The sequence below is a fragment of the Equus przewalskii genome, chromosome 26, assembly GCF_037783145.1.
Source record: "Equus przewalskii isolate Varuska chromosome 26, EquPr2, whole genome shotgun sequence".
Classification (NCBI taxonomy): domain Eukaryota; kingdom Metazoa; phylum Chordata; class Mammalia; order Perissodactyla; family Equidae; genus Equus; species Equus przewalskii.
The window spans coordinates 5,186,515-5,210,560 of record NC_091856.1 but is presented as its reverse complement, the minus strand read 5'-3'; the positions used below and the strand labels follow the sequence as shown (position 1 = coordinate 5,210,560).

At 50.9% G+C, this 24,046-nt stretch overlaps 1 protein-coding gene across 3 annotated transcripts in view; it reads left to right on the top strand.

The window, feature by feature from the left end:
- GABBR2 (gamma-aminobutyric acid type B receptor subunit 2) overlaps positions 1–24,046 on the top strand; it is a 331,181-nt gene that overhangs the window by 213,531 nt on the left and 93,604 nt on the right. The gene's annotated exons all lie outside the window — the stretch shown is intronic.

The window sequence follows — 24,046 nt, the reverse complement described above, 5'->3', positions numbered from 1 at the left end:
CATGTTAATAGTTGTGTTTCATTTCAATGGATGCTATAGAACTATAACTAGCATTTAAGGTAACGAGATAAGGTTTCTTTTTTAGTTTTTTTTAAAGAGGCAGATATTTAGTAAAGAAAAGCACAGATGGTACGTGGACGCTGCAGAAATCACGAAGGTGGCACACGATGATGGAGCTTGTAGAAACAATGACCTCCTTATGGCTCTATCTTTACTTTATCGTGAAAGGCACTACATTGTCCTCTTAAAAGGTTGAGAAATGAATCATAAAACAATGGGAAAGAGAATGAGAGAGAGAGGGATCAGCCGACAGCAGAGCGCCGATGTTCTTGGCCAGCTCGTGCAGCTCCCGAAGCAGCAAAGGGCGCTGCGCTTTCACACGTGCGTTCTTTCATGGTGGGGTTAAGAGCCTTTTTGTTTAATGCCCTTTCACTGCTTTCTATGTGTGTTTAGTAATAAAAAATGATGTGAGGCCAGGAAGTGGCTGTCCATGAAACAGGAAAGCCAAACTGCTGCGGGTGAAGTGCCTGTGGTGACCATAGAAACGTGGCCCTTGGCCCCAAGCAGCAGCCGGGGGAACCCTCGCCTTAGTCCTAGTGCGCGGGCATTTGCACTCCAAGTAGCTGGTTAGCTTTACAGCAGAGACTTCTCGACCCACTCCTTGATGGGGTCTGTCTGAGTTCACCTCTCTGCTCTCAGGTGCTAGCTCACTGTGGGGCCTATATTTGAGTCTCAACTGATGGTAAATGATCAAATAAGTCAGAGCTATTTTTATCACCACCCCTGTCTCCAACCTCTTCAACATCTCCTCAGGGCTTTACACATAGCAGGTATACAGGAAAGACTGGCTGGCTGGTTGGATGGGTGGATGGGCAGGGGGGAGATGGTTGAGAAGATAGTTGGATGGCTGAGTAGATGGGTGAATGGATGGATGGATATGTGGGTAGGTAAATGGATAATGGAGACAGAGAGAGAGAGGTGGGTAGATAGATGGGTAGCTAGATAGATCAATGGATGAGTGTGTGGGTGGATGGATCGATTGATAGATGGGTAGATGGTAAGTGGGTGGATAGATGAAGATGAATGAGTGGATGAATTGGTGGGTGGATAGGTGGGTGAGAAGGAGTGAGTGAGCTAACAGCAGGCCTGGAAGGAGTAATTGCAATTCCTACGTGTCTGCTTCATTCTAATCAAAGCACAGTTTCTCCGGGAGAGTCTTCAGGGTGAGGGCCCTGATGTCTGACTCTTTCTCCATCCAAGTCCTGACCTCTAGAAAGCCTTTGCCGCATTTTTGATGCGAGGTTCCATCTTGTCATCTGACTCGTGGAGATGCACGTTTCATCTCCTGCCTTTCTTCTTCAGTCACACTTCACCCTTCCAGCGACTGGGCCTCATTAGAACCTGTCCTCTACCCGGTGACTCTTTGAGGAAGTTCCTTATTAGGGCATTTCTGCTGTGAAATGTATCACACCAAGCCGTGTGCGTGCCAACCTGAATGCTAAAGACTGTTATTAGCAGATTTCGCCTAGAGATGTTTCAGAGTTGTCAGTTCTGATGTTCACAGGATTATATTTTCAAACATCATCTCACATCCTCTATGACAGACTTGATTACTGTGATGAACTAGCTTTCTTCCTTTGAGAGATGTTCCAGTTGCAGAAATGATTCTGAGAGCATTTGAGAAAAATGCCAGGCAAAACTGAAGTGACATTCATTCTGGTGGCTCGTTCAGCTTGCTGGGAGAGGCAGCTCGGTGCAGCAGAAAGAGCACTGGACGTGGAGTCCACAGACTGGGTTTGCCTGCTGTCCTCTACATCTTAGTGGTGGTGACCTCGGGAAGTTGCTGATCTTTGCGTTTTCTCTGCCAAGCGAGATCAGTGACCAAGGGCCCCTAGCTGGGTTGCTCTGAAAATGAAATAAGGAAGGTGCTTTACAAACTGTAAAGTTCTCTTGATGAATGAGGGTTCCACGGTGGAAGAAGAAAGAAGTCAGGAGAAATAAGGTATTTACAGTGAAAAAATTAACTGTATGTCCAGGAACCAATAAAAAACCCTTTCTGGGCCACGTATTTTATTGTCAGTGATAGGACCACAGAATAAAAATCTGGCACAGCCACAGAGAAGTGGCTGATTTCTTTGTTCTTTCATTTCTTTCGCAAATATTTACCACCACCTACAGCATGAGAGATGAGGTAGGGGGACGCTCTGGATTCAGTGTTGAGCAAGGCAATGTGGTCCTTGTACCCAGGAGGAAAAAGACGATAAACAGATAGTCACCTGAATAACTGTTTAAATAGAAATTGTGGCGAGTGCTCCCTGAGGAGGTGACTTGGAGTTGAGATTGAAGAATGAATAGGAGCTAATGGACAAAAAGGGTGGAAGGAAATTCCTGGAAAAGGGAAGAGCAGTGCAAAGGCCCTGGGGTGAGAGGAATTGTGGCACCTTTAAGAAAGCAAAAGAAAGGTGGCTGGAGCAGAGAGAGTGGGATGCGATGAACCCAGGGAATAGGGGGCCGGGTGCTGGTGGAGGCCAGATCATGTCGCATCTGTTACCCTAAGACCAGTGGGACCCCATGGGAAGATGTCTAGCAAGGGAGAAAACCGATTGCTTTTTGTAAAAAGCTTCTCTAGGCTGCCATGGAGAGAACAGGTTAGAAGGAAGCAAGAGCCACTGCAGGGATGCTGGGAGCAGCCATGGCAGTGAGCGGGAGAGAGAAGCAGGTGGATGCAAAGTGCGTTTCAGGAGGAAAGTCCTAGGACTTGGTTTTTGACCAGTCATGAGAGAGAAGAGGATGATTGAGGATGTACTTCTCAGGCAATTACTTCCCATTTTGAACTGAATGGTTCTCAAGTGACATACACTGTGAACATTACTACAGCAAATTGAAGAAATGCATTTATAGACTCTGTGGTACTCCGCACAATTTAACATCTGGATAATCTGAAAATCTGTGTGTGGCTGAGGGAGATTGGGTGGTGCAGTCAGCTTTCCTAATCCTGCAGAAAAACACTCCATCCGTGAGGAAGTAAGGACTGGCTCCAGAAAGATGCTCAACAAATGCTCGTCAAAGGAGGGCATCCGAGTGTGCAGGACATATCTAGGTGCCTCTAGGTGCTCAGTCCGTGGGAAGGCAGCCCTGGTGTCAATGGCTGGAACCCGCTCCAGCCTGTCTGCAAAGGAGGTCACACCAACGCTAAGGAAAGCTTCCTGTTGTGTTGCCTCTGCCTGCCGAACAGCGTGACCTCAAAGCCCATCTCACCTCCCACGACGCCGCCATTCCTCCCTCTGTGTCCCTGGAGGCATCTCAGCATCGCCACAAATGGTCCTCGCTGGCCCAGTGTCACCTTCCTGGTGACGTGCAGTGCCTGAGCCACTTGTAAAGGCCTCTCACTACCCTCTTGCTGGATCTTTGTTCCCAGCCCCCCAATGCGTGGGGCCCCCACAGGGCTGCACTGGCCTCCGCCCTCACTGGGGAAGAGGGCCACCTGCCCCTTACTGTGTCACACTTGCTCAGCTGGACCCAGAGCTGACTTGTGTCAGCCCATTAGAGCCAGCCGTGCATGTCTCTTCCCAACCCCCTGTTCTGTGATGTCCCGTTAGTCGTTTGAAATGGACCGTGATGGCAGTCTTTACACCACAGTAAACAGGAAACGCTACAAATCACGGCTTCCTCCTGCTCCCATCAGAGAGCTCGTTGTTAACATTTACCAGCACCCCACTGACTGGGCCCAAACCTCGGTGCTGCGTCCTGAGCCCCACGAGGTTCCCTGTGAACACGGTCCCTTTAGCTTCCACCTAGCCCCTCTCTCCACACGATTCAGATGTAGTCCCTGGTGTCAGGCTGGGAGACAGTCAGCACATTGTCCTCTCAGCCCCTGCCCCCAGCATGAACGCACCCAGGAACCAACACATTAAACACCTCATTGCCTGCCAGCTGTGGCCCCAACAGTCATCAGACGGGGTAGGCACTGAGTCCTGCTTTGGCGCAGCTGGGGCCCGTGTTATTCCACAGCTGTGTTGGATGGGACTGGCTATGCTTTGGAGAGCCAGCCCAGAAGGAACAGCTCAAGGTTCTAGGGCTCACAGCAGGGAGAATCAGCTCCTCCTGGCGACAGGACAGACCATCAGAAGGAGGGGCGTTCGTCCTTCCAGTGATCAACACTCTCGTGCCAGGACCGGTGTCCATAAGACACGGGAGGGAGTAAGATGCATTCTACACCGCCCTGCTTAGTGCCCCATTCAAGGGCACTTGAAATGTGGCTGGTCCATATGTGTAAAATACTCCTCGGATTTCAAAGACTTAGTACCAAAAAAAGGTTAAATATCGCATTAACAATTTTTATACTGATTACAACTGAAATGATATTATTCTGGATATATTGGGTTAACTAAAATTTATCATTAACATTAATTTCATCTGCTTCTTTTTACTTTTTTAATATGTCACTGGATTATTTAAAATGACATCTGCGGCTCATATTCTGTTGGTTCCCATGGTTTAAACTCTGAAGGATCTCCTTGGCCACGGCACAGACTTCCAGTCTAGACAACTGGGCTGGACCTGAAAGGACAGGCAGGGTTGGGAAGTGAGAGACGGTGGAGCAGGGAGGAGAATGTTTTCTAGAAGCAAGCACTCAGACTCCCCATGCCTTGTAAGGGGAGTAATTACATCCTCTCGGACCTAAAAAACTGTATTTCTAGCAAGTTTCCCTGAGGAAGCAATTGTGATATGGGCAGAGACATGGCCAGTTAGAGTACTCGTGGCAACGTGGTTTGTCCTGGTGGGGGCGGCGGAAACACTGGCAATAACCTACGTATCCAGTGCGTGGGCTTCGCTAAATAAATTTCGATGCATCTATACAGTAGAATTGTTGGCAGCTGTTAACAATAGTTGTTATACCCGGCTGTCCCCGTGGCCTAGTGGTTAAGTTTGCAAGCTCTGCTTCGGGGGCCCAGGGTTCACGGGTTTGGATCCCAGGGGCAGAGCTACACACTGCTCATCAAGCCATGCTGTGACCGCATGCCACATACCAAATAGAGGAGGACTGGCACAGATGTTAGCTGAGGGGCAATCTTCCTCACCCCCCAAAAAAAGGTTGTTGTATAACAATATCTAATGACATAGAAGACTATTTATAATGTATTGTTTTGTGAAAAAAAGGCAGATTACAGAGGTTTGTATGGTAAATTCCCATTTTTGATAAAAATTTTTAAATACATACAGACTGAAAGAATGTACCCCAAAATGTTAACAGTGTTGTCTCTGGATGGAATTCTTTCTCTTTGCTTATTTCTCCTTTGCAAATTTTCTATGGTGAGTATTACATTACTTTACATTTTTTAGGTTTCAGGTTTTTTTAAAAAAAAAGGAAGACTGAAAAAAATACATTAACTTCAAAAGACCTGGACTTCGATCCAGGCTTGGTCCTTAGGCGCCAAAGGACTTCAGCTAGTAAGCCGGGGGCCGCGGCTTTGCCAGCTGCACAATAGGGTGCATTAACAGCTGCTGCCTGGCGTTGTCATGAGGATTCGCGGAGCTCTCCATCCGGCAGCTCCTGGCACAGGTGGGCTCTCAGCCGGTATTAACGCTCTCCCCCTTTCTGAGATGCATCCTGACTCTCATTTAGAAATGAATGGAGCAGGGAAGGGAGAGAAGGTGGAAGATGCCAGAGCGGCCTTGAGCGTGTCCCGCCCTCACTGGGGCTCCATTTTCTGAGGAAAACTGGAGGAACTGATGCTCCAGTCTTCTTTCTCCTCGATGCCCAAACTCTATTGAGCTGGATCTCCGCTGGTTGGAGTCCAGTTAACTGAGGGCACATTATGTACTTTAATCTTGAATATGTCGGAGAAAATACATAGGATGTTGCTTGACATAAGGTGTAGGCCAGCCTGAGAACTCTTGAGCTTGAGGCCGTTGGGTCTGTGCAGGTAATCACTGCTGTCATTGATCAGCTCTGTGTGACTCCAGAAGACTCTGGTGTAAATGTATGAGGAATGCAGGAATTTTGCATGTGCGTATGTGTGTATGTATATGTATTTGCCGACATGCATGTATGTATGCTCACATATATACATTTACAGGCCCACAGTATGTGATGAAACAGTGACCTAGATTCCCTCTGACGCACACTGATCTTTAGTGAGCCATATGTCGTGATAGTTAATCCACAGAACCACTGTCAATCCCCCTTCAGTAATTTGCAGAGTCCTTGCAGTGTGGGCTCTGCAGTACTTTCCACAACGTACAAAAAAAGCCCAGTTCATCTTCAGGTCTAGTTGCTTTTCTATCAACCAGCTTGTGGCGAGCCGCCTCAGTAATCCATGTCTAATGATTTTAGCCACTGGACAGCTGTCTCGGGAATTAAAGTCTCTAGTGAATAGAGTATCCTGAGGTTTTAAACTCCAGTGTAACAGAAACGTGTCCTATTTCCCCCACCCGCCCCCGCAGCAGTGGGATTTGAAGCAGATGTCCAGCTTGGCATCTTCTCCTTGGGCTCACACTTCCCACCCCAACTTTTATGAAGAGAAGCAACCAGAACGGGCAGTGGTGTTTATCAGACGTCTCCCCCATTGGACAGTCAGTGGACCTCGCTGGGGCTGAGCTCTGTGTGTCAGCTGGTCTGTAGGATGCGGGGGCGGGGGGGGGGGGGTGGGTCTTGCCTGGCGTGGTCAGAGAAGGGGTTCTCAGATCTCTCAGGCCTCTGTGACTCTGAAGTAGTGAAAGAGAAAAGGTTTTTTTTTTCATTTTTTTTTTTTAAAGATTTTATTTTTTCCTTTTTCTCCCCAAAGCCCCCCGGTACATAGTTGTATCTTCTTCGTGTGGGTCCTTCTAGTTGTGGCATGTGGGACGCTGCCTCAGCGTGGTTTGATGAGCAGTGCTATGTCCGCGCCCAGGATTCGAACCAACGAAACACTGGGCCGCCTGCAGCGGAGCGCGCGAACTTAACCACTCGGCCATGGGGCCAGCCCCAAGAGAAAAGGTTTTTAAGACGCGAACCAACATTGACTAAGTCCCCAAATTCCTAAATTTCACGAGAGCAAGCCCTTGTCTGTGAGGGAGATGTGATTAGTCCCATTTATAGAAGAGGAAATCGAAGTTCAAGAGGCTGTGCAGCCAGGTGGGAAGTGTGAACTGTGCCCACGTTCACAAGGTGGGAAGTATGAACTGTGCTCAAGTGCATACAGGTGGGAAGTGTAAACTGTGCCTAAATTCACAAGGTGGGAAGTGTGAACTCTGTTCAAGTTCACAAGGTGGGAAGTGTGAACTGCACCCAAGTTTATACGAGTGGAAAGTGTGAACTATGCCCAAGTTCACAAGGTTGGAAGTGTGAACTCTGTCCAAGTTCACAAGGTGGGAAATGTGAACTGTGCCCAAGTTCACAAGGTCAGAAGTGTGAACTCTGTCCAAGTTCACAAGGTGGGAAGTGTGAACTGTACCCAAGTTCATAAGATGGGGAGTGTGAACTGTGTGCAAGTTCACATGAGTGGGAAGTGTGAACTCTGTCCAAGTTCACAAGATGGGAAGTGTCTGGGTCCAGGTTTCAGGCCTGACATTAGCCACCTCTAATGCCTGTGTTCTTTTTACACCTCTGCCAACTTCCCCACCTCCCTCAGTGGAATCCTTTGGAACCTAAGTTTGCACTGTCAGACCAGCCATGTTTCTACAGAGAAATCTGTACAGGTACCATCTTGACTCCTCCCTCCCACCTGCCAAGCCCTGCTGAGTCCATGAAATCTCAAGCACCCTCTCTTCTCCCTCTCCTCTGCCCCTCATTTATGCTGGCTCTCACTTTTACACTAAACAGATTATTCTTCTGATATAATCTCTGATCATGTTATTCCTTATTAAAACCTTTCCCTGGCTCCCCACTGCCTGCGGAGTACAACCTGGCATCTTAGGAGCTCTACGCCCAAGCCTGTGTTTCCAGCCCCTTCTCCTCCTTCTGCTCTTCACACAGAAGGGATACTAGCTAATCTCCCACACACCCATCCTGATTTCCAACCTTCGCAGCTGAGCTCATGGGGTTTTTTTTCTATCATCTTTTCAATCATTTATTCATTCAATGAGTAATTTTTGAGAACTTACGATGGGCCAAGTACTGGATTGGGAGCTAGGGAGCAGCAGTGACCAAACAGACACCCCTTCCTTCGGAGAGTCTACAGGCTAGCGCAAGGAGGCAGCCAGTACTCAACATGTGGAATAGGGAAATTACATAGTATGCTAGGAGGTGACGGCTGCTTTTCAAAAAGAAACAAGGAAATGTGCAGGAGGGGACGGAGGATTGGGAATGCCACCAGGGAGGGGCAGCGGGGAGCAGCTTTAAACGGGAGGGCCCCTGGAGGCCTCGCTGGGAAGGTAACATCTGAGAAAAGACTGGAAGGAGGTGAGCCGCGCGATGACTAGGTGAGAGGGATGCGGGCGGCTGGGCAGCCCTGCGAGAGCCTCGGGTGAACGTGTCTGAGGGTCTCGGGGTTGGGGAGCTTCTACTTCCGGCACGATGGAGGACGAACAGGGACCGGATTTACCTTCCTGCCTTAAGCACCAAGAAAAGCAGTCAAAACGTGAAACAAGTTTGCTGACACTGGACTATAGACCACAGAGGAGAAGGGACATGATGGACGGGAGCCTTGTGATCGCCCAGCTCCCTGCCTGGAGCATTTCCAGACCACAGCACAGGAAAGGGACCAAAACAGAGGCTGTTGGTGTCACCATGGTGAAGGGACAGAGTCGAAAATTTGAATGTAGAGAGCCCAGGGAGGCTGGCATTCGCAGGCGGAGTAGCAGGAGGAGAGAGCTGCAGGGAGAGGGAAGAGCAGCAGAGATCTGCAGAGCGCCCCCTCCAGTCCCCTGCTGTGTACTCTGGGCACCTGCCGTGTGCTTAGGAAACCACCTAAGACTCAGGAAGGAGCCAGCGGAGAGGGACGGGCAGAAGGATCTTCGGAGCTCACGCGGAGCCAGGAATCGTTCATGTCCCCACCAGCCAGGGCAGAAAACCTTCGTCATACGTGGGGAGACAGCCAGAAGAGGACTGCCTCTGTAGTGGAGTAAGATTAACCCTCGACTGAAGGTGGCTCTGGTCCCACCTGACAAAGCTTAAAAGCAAGCCTCAAAAGGGCCAGACTCACTCCAAGTAACTTAATCATGTCCGGGACTAAGCTTAAGAACATTTAAAGGAATATAAAAAAATCCAGCACCCAATGAGGGGTCTGACATCTAAGCAAACATTATCAGGCAGGCAAAGAAGCTGGAGTGTGTGGGAACAGCAAGGCCAGTGTGGCTGGGACAGTGTCAGTGAGGGGGAGAGAAGTGGGGGACGACGTCAGAGAAATCAGGGGCCAGTCCTAGGAAAACAATGCGTCGGTCCTAGGAAGCCACTGAAAGGACTCTGGCCAGCTCAGGAGTCAGAAGAAGATGTCTTCCTTCTAGCCTGCCCTGCCAGACTGGAAAGTGTCTTTGCTCTGTTCCAAACTCCCTGGGGCCCACCCAGCGAGTGGCCTGTCCCTAGGAGGTTAGCCTTGAGCACACCTGCCTGCTAACAGCCCTTCGAGGGGTGAGGAAGCAGGAAGAAGAGGCGAGTATGGGAGAAGACATCTGAAAGGAGGCCCTTCCCCATTTGGGGTGAGGAAGGACCCGAGGCTGTGCCTCAGTCCCGCCTTCCAGTCTCAGATCCATCCTGCGAGGCCAGTGACCTTGGAAGATCTTCCCAGCCATCAGGACTTTTATTAAAATTACTAATTGAGTGCCACCTACTTCTAAAGAGAGTTTGGGGTAACTTTCACTAACAGGCTTATATATATCAAGGCCACTGAAATGGAAGTCAAGAATCCAAAACCATACAATGTGAGGACAAAATACACGCCGAAAGCCCCGGCTAGGATAGTGAACTTAATTCCGAATCTAAATGGACTGGTGGCCAAGTGATAAAGAGAGCTGAACCTCACTTTCCTCATCTGTAAAATGGGATTGATGACGCCGCCTGGCCACCCGGGGAGCTGCCACAGGTTCCTCGAGGCTGTGGGTGACATGTTTCATTCAGAACTCTTCCGGGGCAAGTAACAGAAAACCTGCTGAACCCAAGAGAATGGTGAAGTCCAGCATGAGGCCTCTCCACGTCTCCATCTCAGGGTCTGCTTTCTCCTGTGCCAGCTCTGTTCTCAGCCTCTGCACAGTTGTTTCTGGTTCCCAACATCACACTGCCAGGTCCAGCAAAAGAGAGAGCCGATTTCTCCAAGAGCTCGACAAATCCTGCAAGTGCGTCCGCTTAGCCCTGATGGGCTGGCTTAGGTCATGTGCCCATCCCTGAACTGATCACTGCAGGTGGAGGCCGGGCTGCTGATTGGCTTAGAGTGAGTCACGTGATCCAGCCCTGCAGAGGGCAGCCTCCCAGCGCCTCAAGGCTGAGGGCAGGGCCCATGGATGTCTCTGTTGGTTTGTCTCTCTTCTCTCCTACATCAGACCCATTCTTTGTGCCCTTGGAGGTTGACCCCATGTTCCACCTCACTGGGATCCCTTGTCTTCAGACTTCTGTTTGGGTTTGGCCCACAAGGAGGCCAGGAGGAGCCGGAGGGGTCAGGGCACAGCCCGCCCTGGTTTGGGGCTGCATCCGCTGAAATCGCCACGCCCCTCCCTCCATGGCCACGGCTTCTCCTCCGTGCCTCCCACGCTGAGGAAGCTCCAGGAAGCTATTGCTTCCTTTGCCCCTTTGCCCCTTTGCTCTGAGGTCTGTAACCGTTCCTGCCGTTGCATCACCTTCCTTCTCTGCTCCCTTAGTCTGCCCCCTCTCTGTAAGTAGTCCTTAATAACGCCTCTTCTTTCCCATCCAGGGTGAATTCTGTTTCCTCCTGTGACCCTGTATTTGTTAGCTATTACTTTGTAACAAATTAACCCAAAGAGAAGTAGCTTTAAAGCAAGGATAAACTTTTATTATCTCACATAGTTTCTGTGGGTCAGGAATTCAAGAGTGACTTAGCTGAAGGTCCTGTTGGGGTCTCTCACATGTAGGCAGGCAGGATGTCATTGGGACTGCAGTCATCCTAAGGCTTACTGGGCTGGAGATTTGCTTCCAGGGTGGCTCCCTCACGTGGCTGGCAAGTCGATGCTGCCTGTTGGCTGAAGGACTCAGTTCCTTGCCGCATGGACTTCTCCATAGGGCTGCTTGCGTGTCCTCATGACATGGTGACCGGCTTCCACCAGCATGAGTGGTCCCAAAGAAAGCAAGGCTGAAGCTGCCCGGTCTTGGTATGATCTGGTCTTGGAAGTCCTACTGTACTATCTCACCAGTACACAGGCCAGCCCTATTCAGCGTGGGAGGGGACTATACCAGGGTGTGCTTACCAAGAGGCGAGAATCACAGAGGCCATCTTAGAGAGTGGCTATCACAAACCCTGACTGATGTAATCTCTAAATTAAAATCAGGGTACTAATATCATCCCAAGGGGGATGGGTTGCAGAGCAAGAGAAATAAATGCCCACTCTAAAGTGGACAGCTATAAACCAGATGCAAATCCCGTAAATACAAGGAATTGTGACCCTTGAATTCATCAGCAGGACCCATAAGTTGAGTGGGGGTCTTAGAAGAGCCACAGTGGATGGGAGTGAGGACCTCCTCAAGCCCAGACCAGAGGCGGGAGGGGGGAAGAGAGAACCCATCCTACCCAAAGGGCTTCCTGGCTCCAGCTCCCCAGCTTCCACTCGCCCCACTCCAGCCCTGAGAACAGTTGAAGACACCCACTGTGTTAGTTCCTAGTCCACTCCTGCATTTCACAGCCTTTGTGCTGGGTCCTGCTGCTGGAAGGAGCCCCCTGACCCTCGTCGGCCTGAGACAGCCTGTTGGGGCGATCAACACAGCAGCCTTTCTATCCCGTCTGTTTCCTCCTCTGCTAACTCCTGTCTCTTTCCTTCCTGGGAGAATTCAAGGAAGATTTTTCAGTTGATGGAAGATTTTTAGGCTTAGCCCCTGACGCCGAGTGAATAGTCCCCAACCCCCATGTGGAGCCATCTGGGTTTCTAGTCGGGGAGCCGAGCCAAGAGGGAGTGTGGGTTCTCAATCGGGCATGCCAGAGACACCTGCCTGCCAGCCCCGCGCACTGTTTCCAAGGTGGGAGCCGTGACTCACGGGGACTCAGAGCTGAGGGCCATTAGGGCTGGGAGGAGCCTGGGAGACTGTCACATCAGTGCTCCTTGCCCTTGCCCTGCCACATACACGTGCACTCGTGTGTGTACACACACACTGGCAGATGCAAACTCACACACAAGCCATCTTACAGATGGAGAAACCGAGACACATTCAAGATTTGGAGAGCCTCCTGCCCAACCCTGGCATCTTATGTGTAACCTGATGTCAGCCAACGGGAGCTGGGAAAGCTCGTCAGCAAGCCCCAGCCCTCAGTCAGGGCTTGCCCACAGCTAACCGCAAGCTTTCTTCACACCGCTGGCCTCGCACCCTCAGGGTCCTGCTTCTGCTGAATTCTTTCAGGATTTGGACCATCCCACGATCCTTCAAGTTTTCCTCAGCTCCGGGCCACACTGATCCAAGCGGGAAATGCAGCCGCTTCTTCGATTACAACAGCCACGGAAAACAAAAACAGACAAACCCAAAGCCCTCCCCTTTGAGCAGGACTTGTGAGGGGTTCCCGTGAAGGTTGGGGATGGGCAGAGGGGTTTGTACTGGCTAACGGCATCTGAATGGCTTCCAGTTGGACATTACTTAGCCCTGATCTGTCATCCTTGGTCACACCTCCCCTTTCGGGGGCCAGTTCTCCTCTCCAGTCTTTCCCTGCCTCCCACTCCTCTCAGGCCTTCTCCTTCTCCGAGGGAACAATAACCCCCTGCTGTTTCTCCACCAGGTGACTGCCCCACCGCCCCGCCCAGGTGCACCTGAGGGTCTTACCTTCTGCGCAGGAGGCCAGGCAAGGCATCTTACTGCGCCAGATCATCCGCTCATAAGAGGAATTCTGAGCCTGGCTTTCAGATGGTGTAACCCTGTCTCCTTACACACTAGGAGAGACCACCCCCAAAGTGACTAGGGATCCCAGACTGGAACCTGGCGGCCCGCCTCCCAGCGCGGTGCCCTTTCTGAATCCCTGTCCGTGGGTCTCCAAGTCCTGCCGATTTTCCCTTTAATATTTCTCTGGTCTGTTCCTTTCTGTCTTTCTGCCCGGCCACCTGCTGCCTGAAGCCGCTGGCCTCACATCTGGACTGCTGCTGTCCAGCTGCCTCACTTGAGCCCTGCCCCACCCCCCAGGCCAGCTGCAGCCCAGCCCGGCTTAAAGATTCCAACAGATTGCAAATTGCAAGTCTCAGACTTTCAGGTCGACTGGTCAGCAGTTTGGTTTTCCTGGTGGGGACTAATCTATTTAACAAAAATAGAACATACTGTAAAGCAAAATTAAATATTTCTAATCGTTGGGGATGCTTACCTCGGCGAATGACAAGGAAAGAAGGAGGGCGGGGGCAAAAAGCCTGGAGGAGGCCTCGTGGCTTTCGAGCTACAAAGCTCCCTTGGCTCAGCCACTCACCCAGGAACCTGGGCAAAGACCCCACTCACTGGTCTGCCCGGCCCCCCTCTGCCGACTGTGCAGGTGAGGAGAGCTGCCGCCATCTGCCCATCTGCACAAACCAGAAAGCCGTTCTTCGCGTCTCCACCTTCCTCAGCCCTCACGTCGGGCCGTCTCTATGCCCTGTCCGCTCCGCCTCCTTCCCATCTTTTGAATCGTGGACTCTTCTCCAGCCAGGTGACCCTCCTGTCTCTCTCGGATCCCACGACAGCTTCTAACTGGCTTCCTTGCCTCCAGTCTTGCCCTCGTGCCCATCCATTTTCCACACGGCAGCCACAGCAGCTTTTTTTAGCTTTATTGAGGTATACTTGACAAATAGGAATTGTATATATTTAAGGGGTAGGCCTTGATGGTTTGATATAGGTACACATTGTGAAATGATCACCACAATCCCGTCACCTCACATCGTTACCGTTTTCTTTCTTTTGCGTGGATGTGTGGTGAGAACTCCAAGATCTATCCTCTTAGCAAGTTTCGGGTGTACAGTGTTAACCAGAGGCGCCGTGCTGCACATTCGGTTCCCCAGCACTTACTCATCCTGCCTAACTGGAAGTCTGTACCCTTTGACCGACATCTCCCTACTTCCCCTCCCCCGCCCCTGGCAACCGCCGTTCTCCTCTCTGCTTCTATGAGTTTGATGATTGTAGATTCCACATGGAAGTGATATCATAAAGTATTTGTCTTTCTGTGTCTGGCTTTTTTCACTTCGTTAGCATAGTGTCCCCCAGGTCCATCCGTGTTGTCACAAATGTCAGGGTTTCCTTCTTTTTAAAGAGCTCGTTGGACTTGAGATGTCCTGGTTTACAGCGTCCTCCGCGGCCCCCATTTGGAAGGCGTGGTCCGACGCCCCACCAGCTGTGGCTCCACCAGCCCTCTCCGCCTTGCACACCGCCCACCCGCAGCCTTGCCCTTCCCTCTGGAGAAGCTCCCTCTCGCCTCCAGGTCTTTGCATATGTTGCTCCCTCTGCCTAGAGCATTCCCTCTCCTGTCCTCTTTGCCTGGCTAGCTCACCCTCATTCTTCTCTGAGCCCCCAAGCCACCCCTCACGAGAAAGGTGCCCCTCCTCTGTGTTCCCGCAGCCCTCTGCACCCTCCTTAGCAATTATCACACTGCTTTATATATATATTTTTAACCTGTCCCTCCATTAGACTTGGAGTTTCTAGAAGACAAGGACTTTGCCTTAGTCATTGCAACTCCCCAGGGTCAAGCATCAGCACGCCATGTCCCAGAATAATCACTCAGCAAACAGTATGTGGCAACTGCCCCCTCACTTTATCTGTGAAGAAACTAAGGCCCAGAGAGAGGAAGGACCATAATTATGGGACACAGGGAGTTGATGACGAAACTGGGACTAGAACCTGAACTTCCCACTCTAAGCCCAGAGCCCTTTCTGGTTTAACTGTAAAGAAACAGTCTCAGCAAACATCATTCAGCCCAGGAGACGCAGAGTCCTGCTTCCGATATCCCACAGGGGCATCCCCATCTCCCGGCCCATGAGACCCTGTGGGTCTCGGTGATGACCAGCTCCTCTGCCTTGGGCCGCTCTTCATCTCTCAGTCCCTCTCACACCGTGGAGCTAACTGAGCACCTGCTCTTGGCCGCTGTCCTTTCTCCGTCCCTCCCCTCCTTCATGGCTCTTCCTGAGGGATCCTGTTCCAGTGCCGCCCAAAACTAGGGAACCCAGTTCATTCAACTCAGCTCAATGCCATTTAACAAGCATTCCTGCTCCTTCCCAGGCTTTCCTGCGCTGGGGTGGGGAGGGGGATGGCATTTGGGGGGTGGGGACTCCATCCCAGCAGGAGGCAATTACAATATGCAGTTCAGGGTGTGGAGGAAGGAGCTCCGGGCAGCCCCTGAGGTTGGGGCGCCATCAAGAACATGAGTGGGGAAGGCCATTTAATGGGGCCTGACACATGGGGCTTGTGCTTGAAGGACCAAGTCCTCATAGGGACCACAGGTAGATGGAGAGGGTGCGGGTCCAGCCAGAAAAACAGGAACCCAAGCAGGCATTTCAAACAGACGAGATTTAATACTGAGAATTGTTTAATAGGTATTGGAAGGAGAAAGTATAAAAGGAATACTGAGGCGGTCCAGAAATACCAGCTGCTGCAAGAAGCAGGTGCCACCCCAGGGCTAGGAGAATGAAAGGAAGAGGTGAGACTTCCAGAACCTAGGGGCTTGGAGAAGAAGGCCCACGCAGCTAGTATTCAGCTGTTTGAGCGGGGCACTGCCAGCGGCTGCCGGCACCTCCAAGGCCTATAGCAGGACTGACGCTGGCAAGACCGAAAGGAACCGGAGGCGGGACCCAGCAGGAGCAGAAGGACGGGGACGCCCGAGTCCTTCTGCACCTCCCCTGCCTCCCACTCTCCCTCAGAGTCTCCTCCTGGCAGAAGCTAACGGGAAGGGAGCCTGGAGACCTGGCTCTCAGGCCCAGCCCAGCATCCCCGAGCAGAGTGGAGAGGGCAGTTCGGGGGCTGACACAGTAGGGAGGTGACCGCCGCAAGCTCCCTCTCTCGGGCTGTTCCAACTCTGATTTGAAGCCCCCTCCCCCATTTCTGAGAAGAGATTCTCACCCAGCCCCTGTGCAAGTAACAGCCAGGCATGTGCATTCCCCTTCACACTCCTCCCGTGGAAGTCTGGGGGGACTGGCGTCAGGCCTTGTTCATTGCTTCCCCAGTCTTCTCCGTGGAGGGAGAATGTGCTTATGCTGCACAGATCTCTGGCTCTTATTCAGGAAAATGCAGAGCTGTCAGTAAAAATTAATCTGTTCCAAGAGGGAGTATTATTTTGTTGGTGATGATGTTGCTATTTTTGCCTGTAAAATAAAAAATGTGCCTCCTTATAACATCCTTTCAAAAAAAGTTTTCAATAAAGTTTTCCTGTTATTAAAATAATACATGCTCGTTATAGGATATTGGAAAATGTTGAAAAGTAAGAAGAAGAAAAAGCCATAATCACAACCCGGGACCAACCAGTGTTAACATTTTCACTTGGTGGGAGTGATTTTTACGTAATTGTGAACATACTGTACATACAATTTGTATCTTGTCTTTTTTACTTGCGTTATGGGACTAGCCAGGATAAATCACACCAGCTGCCGAAACAAAGATATCTCAGAATCTTAGTGGATTAACACAGTGAAGATTTATTTCTCTTATGCAAAGTCCAAAGGGGATGTTTCTGGTTGCAGGACAGCTTTCCACTCGATGACCTGTGAACCCAGGCTCTGCCGTGTCGGGTCACCACCGTTCCTTGAGACTTGGAGTCCTCTGATGGACCCTGTGAATCTGGTCTGCACGGGGCAAGTGAGGGAGCGTGGAGGGTCTTGTGGGGGTTTTCGTGGGCCAGACCTGGGATATCATATGCCACTGCGACCCACACTCCATTGGCTGGAACTATCTCCTGGCCACACCTACCTACAAGGGAGGCTGGAAAATGCAGTCTAACCATGCGCCAAAGAGGAAAAGGAAACGGATTTGGTGAACAACTAGCCAGTGCCTGGCACGGTCAGAATATCACTTTTTCCGATCTCTTATAACTTCTGTAATATAATGATCAAGTCTGCATAATCTAGATAAAGTCACCCCCTAATTAAAACCCTTCATTCCGCTCGAGTTGAAAATTAAGCCCAACATCCTTGATACAGCCTCTGAGGTTCTGCATGACCTTGCACCTGTCTACCTTGCTAATCACGCTCTGTGCTCATCTCTTCCTCAGTTACCGCTATCAGCTCCACTGGCATTGTTTCAATCCCTCCGATTTCCCAATCTCTTTCCTGCCTCAGGACCTTTGTACTTGCAGTTCCTCTTCCCAGGACACTCTCCCCCTCACTTTTAGCTAATTCCTTCAGGTCTCAGTGCAAATGCCACCTCCCCAGAAAAGCCCTCCTTGACCCCCAGTCTAAATTACAATCTTGTTGTAGTTCTCTCTTGTAGCACCCTGCTCTTTTCCTTCAGAGCACTTATTGGGGTTTGTAATTATATATTTACCAGTGTAGTCGTTGTTTAATGTCTATATCTCCCACCAGACTGCAAGCTGCATGCAACCTAGGACCATGTTGCCTTTGCTCACTCTTTATTTGGCACCTGCCTGGCATGTGTCCAGCACATGTCGGGTACTCAGCAGTGCTGGCTGATTGCATGTATGTATCATAATATTTCAGCATGTGTCTATCACAGTTTACTTCACTACTGCCCTATTTCTTGGAAATTTCCTTCATTTCCGATATTTTTCTATTCTAAACAAGCTTGACTCTTGTATTATAACTGGAAAGAAAGAGAGGGAGTTGGTCCAGCCCATCTTGGGCCATCCATCCAGCCGTCTCCCCTTGGTCCCCTCTCCTCTCCACTGCACCCATCCCTCCCTTAGGCCACCGCTTGCTTTGTGGCTGGTCACCACTTGAACCCTTCGGGCCATCTGATCACAGTCCCTTGTAAGGATGCCCCTCCATTCACTGCCCATCAGCAGAAGGTGGCAGGGGGGCAGGCCACCCTTCCCACGCTGCTCCTCATCTCAGTTCCCTGCAGCCTTGCTGCTCAGGACTCAATGGACACATCAAACGTCCCTCAAGGTTGGGCCCATCAAAAGCATGTTCACATAAGAAAATATTTTAAATAGTATGCAAAATATGACTTGTGCTGCAGCCCAAGGGGACATGCAGAAAAAAAGAGTATTTTCCACCTTTGCGGCCCATGTGGGTGGATATACTCAGTTGTTTGATGTTTCTCTTTTAAGTCCTGCCATCCTGTGGGAAGGAGAGGGCGCCTTCTTCTTCAACCCAACGTGGTGAGGATCTCTGCCCTCTGTGGAAAATCTGACAGCAGTCTAACCCCAGTGTTTTCTCAACGTCCTCGTTATTCATTTGAGACCAGCGTTGTCCGGGGCAGAGGACTGGCAGCAGAAGCGTCCGGGGGGGCTCCAAACACACACACAGATAGCGATGTGCTTCCCGTCCAGCAGCACCAGCCAGGGTCCCACATGGCCCTTCCACCTCCTTCAAGATTCCACTGCCTGCACGACATGTCAGAGTAGATCTCGTTTCCCCCAGCACAAATCGAACACTCAGATGCGCGTGTGTGCCCACACCTCCCAGTGACAAGACTGCCCAGAGGCACGGGCGCACTTGGAGTCATATGAAGGACGGAAATCCTCACTAAATGCACCGAATCCGCAGAGACGGTGTCCCTCAGTGGGCGAGGGGCTCCACCCAATTGTGACCTCGGGGCTCCAGCCCAGCGTCAGATCGTTTTCCAGGGCGGGGCCTCCCTGCCCTCCACTGTGAGCTTGAAAGAGACCAAAATAAGAAGTTCCAGCATAGGGTTTGACCTGTACAATTCCTAAACTGTTGTGGGGATAAATTTTCCTCCTGCTTAGGAGGGACATGTTAGAGATGAACAATGGAAACAATTGATTTTTCTGAGAGGCGGCCGCTGAAGCCTGCCGGCAGCTGGAATCTGTGAAGTACCTTTTACTCCCTGCTCATTTTTCTGGGGATTCTGGGCTGACATCACGTGGGATTTTGCTCCCTCAGACGCCTGGAGGAGTGATAAGAGTCACCCTTCATGTGAGGCAACCCTGGGTTGCGCCTTTTCATCCAGTCTTCTTTGATTCTCACAAACCATCCTGAAAAGTCACTATTGTTCCTCCCATTTTTCACATAGGAGAATTGGTGCCCGGAGATATTCAGTGACTGTCCAAGGTCACGCTGACGGTAGTATTTACTCTTGTCTGGTGAATGCTGAAACTTAAGTTTTTTCCATGTGTTATCCTGTGCGTTCTGAAGATTTCTCTGAAAAAGAAAACACAGCTTTATTGCTCCCAATTTAACCTGAACTGTTAGCTTGAATTGACTTTCATGAACAGACTGCTTTCTTTGATATTAGCAACATCTCTTTCAGGAAAAAAAGTCCTTATAAATGATCCTCTTGGGGTTTTGCCTCCATTACTTTATTTGCATTCCAAATCAGCTCCGTGGTCATTCTTGTAAACGCTTCAGAAGTCGGAATCCGTTATCAAGCGGCACACAGTCAGGAAAAGGAAAAGCACTTCGGGCTTCGCAGAGGGAGATTTCATACAGGGAACTGGTGACAACGTTGTTGGAAGGGATGGAGGAGCAAAACAGGTAGGTGCTGTCACCGGAGATAAGTACTTACAGAAAACTACTAAGCCCCTTGGGCTGGAGGCACAAAAAGGGAAATGGTGTTGCCATGACCCCTGAAATGCCTGAATTGGTTTCTGTCTTCCTGACTGCATGCTGATTGACAGTGGATTCCAACTTCCGAGGAGTTTTGGGGAGTGACCACAGAGCGGAGTTGGGATGCAAATACAATAATGAGGACCCGAGCACAGGCCTCTGAGGTTCCTGCTGCTGCTGTTTCTGCTGCTGTTGGGGGCCGGCCACTGGCCACTGAGCAGTCAGCCCGGAGCCCCCCACTGCCAGCGCAGGGCTGCCAGGGCCCACGCACACCTGCAGTCAGCCAGAGCTCCTGCTGCTGCAACCAAAGCGGGAAAAAAATAGCTTTTCCCTTATGCGTACTCTCTAATCTCCCATGACCACTTCTCATTAGCAGAACCTAAATGGAAGCCAGCTGGCAGGGGATTCTGGGAAATGTGGTTCCGGGGCTCTGGGCCCCTGCAACTCAGAGGAGGATCTCGAAGAGTGAGTGTGGACCGTGAGCCAACAGACAGATAGCAGCCACCACCCCAGCCAGAGTACCAAACTCCATTGCTGTGGAATTTAACGCACCACGTGGCTTGTTCTCGAGTGGATTTGATGGTCCTCAGTTACAGCCCCAGGATCACGCACAGCAGGAGCTTATGGAGAGTCGCGACATTTGTATGGACATAAAGAATACGTATGTGGGGAGAAGAGCAAAACAAAATCCTTGCTCAAGCTGGGGTTTAAGAAAGCAAGGCCAGCCCAGCTTGCCTGGCTGAGGGGCCAGACCACAGTGAGACAGAAGCAGCCTCGTTGCTGCTGCGTGGGCTTCACTCAGAATCCGCTGCCTCTGGTCCCGCTGCCGTGTCACTCAGGCTCCCTAAGGTTGCAAGACAGACAGGGTCCCAGTGACCTTTCATGGCAGGTGGCTTCGGTCAGGTTACCCAGGAAACAGATCCTGAGACAGAGTCTCACACAGGCAGTTTATCACGGAGCACTCTCAGGAACAAAATCTGGAAGGGAGAAGTGAGGCGGGACCGGGCAGAGGGACAAGTGGAAATGGGATGCAGCTGCCGCCACAGCCTCAGCCATCCCGCGGCGACCTCTGGATCCCATGGTCCTTCACAGTTGTCCTGAAATGAGGCGAGGGGGCTGGAACTATCCCCTCACATCGACCATCGGACGTAGGCTGCCCCCAGGGAGGGGATGTAACCTTAACTGACACAGCTCCCTTTGGGTGCAGGGCAGCTCAACGTGGCCCTGGAGCTGGGGGCCGGGGGGCCACACGCCAGCGTCCACCACACAGGACGGTGGAGTAGAATGGAAGGCCGCTGCTGCTCCGGCACCATGGCGATGCTCTCTGAGCTGGCGAGGGAGAATCCAGCCCCACCCTGGCCGAAGCCGCTGTCACCTCACACCTGGGTTACCAGCTGCCAGGACCCCAAAGGGTGTCTCCACTTCTTCATCCACTGTGCTGCCATGCGTTTTCTGTCCAACAGCCAGAGTGATCTTCTCAAGTCTTAAACCAGATCATAGTGCTGCTCTGCTTAACCCCCGCACCCTGGGCTCTTCGCTGCCCTGAGCATCACCTCTGGGTCGAGTGAGGTCTGCCCCTGCCTCCCCGCTCCCTCTCCCCATCCCTTCTGTTCCTCCCCCAGCTGAGGGCCTTGTCCTGCCTTTCCCTTTGCCTGGAGTGCCTCCCTCTTGCCATCAGCCCTCGGCTCTCAGGTCTTCTCTGCAGGGCGGTCTTTCCTGACCCCACAGTCGAGTGGCTCCCTCGGCAGCCACTCCCTTTTTGCTTTCCCCACGGCCCTCTTCACGAACTGAAGTTCTCTTGTGCCTTTATTGGTGAGCTTGTTTTGTCTGTCCCTCCTAATCAAATAGACAGCTCTCTGGGGGCAGGAATCACCCCCAGAAGCAAGCCAGCCCAGGTAGTAAATATTTGTGGACTGTTGCGTGAGTTGCCTACCTTCTAATACGGAGGACACCTAATGGGCAGAATTTTGTGAAAATCATCTGTTTGGCGTGTGGCCTTCCTCGTGTCCAGTCTCATTGAGGTTGGCTGGACAGGACGGTGGACCCCGTCCATCAGGGTGGCAGAGTTGGCTTCCTCGGCCAAGCCCGACTGGTGCTGTGGTGACTCCCTCAGGTAGGAATCACGTGACCATCTTCCTCAGAAGGGGGCTTCGCGGCGTCTTCCCCAGTGCCGACCCTCAGCATAGCCAGTCACCCGACTTCGTGTCTCTCGTGACTCGGTTGCCGCAGTCACAGAACCCTCAGCTGTCTCCCGTTGGTAAGACCACAGTGGCTCGTGTGGTCCAGGAACCCGGTCACTTGGGGCTGATGTTTCTGAGAGGCGAGGACACCTTGGCTAAAGGCCAGCCGTTCCCCCACTGCCAGCTGAAGTCACACGACGGGAAGGTCTCTTCCCAAGGGTCAGAAAGCTGCCGGTGCTTAAAATGTTTTTTATGTCCACTCTCTGCTCTTAAATGCATTTGAGTAAAATGACGACTGCCAGTTGCGGAGTGCCTGTTGCAGACCAGGAGCTGTGCCAGGTCCATATCTCAGATGTTCAGGAACTGGCCCGAGGGGCGCTTCACCCAGGTTTGTGATGCTCCGATCCTGGCTTCCTTCCACTGCATTACCTGAGAAATTAAGGAACTGGAAGGAGCAGCTGTTAGTAAAAATAGTTATCGTGAGTAAAATAAACCTAACAGGTCTTAATTCAAAGATGGACTAATTAGTCTTGTCTAAAAAGGGGGGGGAAACCCAAAAAAGTAAACCCCCATCCCGTACTCTACTCCAGTGTCATTCCATCCAAACTTTGAATACCATTCCATCTACTTTTTAATTTAATTAATTAAAGTTAATTTAATTCTGCAGAGTTTGTCCAATTTTATATCTAGAAGTCTCCAGAATTCTGCAAGGCTTGGCAGGAGATGGGTGAATTAGTCAGATCTCTGCATTTGTTAAACAAAGAAGTGTCCTGCTGTGGACACAGCATCCTTCCCACCCATGCAAAGTGGTCCATTTGCATAAAAGTGATGCTCTGGGAAACTGTTCTGTGGTTTTCAATCATGCCTAGAAATAGAATCACAGCTCCCGTCTCACCTTAGCTGAAGTGTTTTCACACTCCAGGGAATTGCTCCCCATCACCTGAATGTAGGATTCCGTGGGCGTTAGTTTCAAACTGATACTACTCGCCGGCGCCGTCTGCAGGATTTCAAAAAGGTGTCAGCGTAGCCTTAGAAGGTGTTTCTCCTTCTGAGAACAGGTTGGGTGCTTCTCTTTGTTCCGAAAGCTGCAGGGCCTCAGGCCTTGGGTTTCCACCAAGGAGGGTACTTTCTGGCTCTCCTCCCCAGAACTGAGTGGGATCCAAAGTAGTAAATGTTACTACCTGGTGATGCAAGAGCGTAACTGTGAGAGTAAAGCGGTGTGTCTTGAAGACAATTTCTCTCCCTAGTTTCACATTAATGGAAAGATAGGAAGGAATTTATTTCTGGATTAGAAGCAACATGCTGTGGTGGAATCACATGGGCATTAAAAGCAAACTCAGATTTGAATTCCAGCAGCTCGTTTACAATGACCTTATATAAAGTGCGTAACCTCCCTCGGTCTCAGTTTCTTGATCTGAAAATCAGGATCATCCTTCTTTCCACTCTGATTGTCATAAACATTCATTGATATAACGTGTGTCAATTTCCTTGCACAGCGGCACAATTTTAGGTGGACCATAAATTGGCAGGAGAGACCGCACCCGTCTTTGTGTTCCGGGTTTATTTAGTCCGGCGTGTGGAAGCCCAGTATCAGCCAGCGAGGTGGATGCAGCAGATGGCACTGTCTTTAGCCCCCAGGGTCCCTAATGAGGGATGCTCAGCTGCCTGTGACACTAGTCAGGTCTCACTGGCTCAAGAAGCTTAATTTTGTGCTGCCCCATAGCCCAGTTATAATTGGGGCTGACGTCACCACTCGGGAAGGACTCCCAAAACCTTCTCTGTCCTTAATAAGAAGTGCTAACGGGCCTACAGCCTCCTTCTGGTCCTCAAGGCAAACAGCCTCGGCAAAGCCCCACGTCTTTATGCGTGGGACACAGGAAGCAGAGTCACGGCCAGGCTCCCTGGGCCTCTTCTCTGCTTCCATCTTCCCAGCACCCTGCAAGACCTTGTCCCAGGGTAACACAGGGCACGTGGGTGTTTAAGAAAAGCCTGATGATGATGATGATGATGATGCATATCTCGGCTTTAATTCACATGTATTAGCTCCACTATTGATTTTGTGTTCCTCAAATTAACCAGATAAAGTCACAACCAGTTTAAAAACAATTAGTTTAATT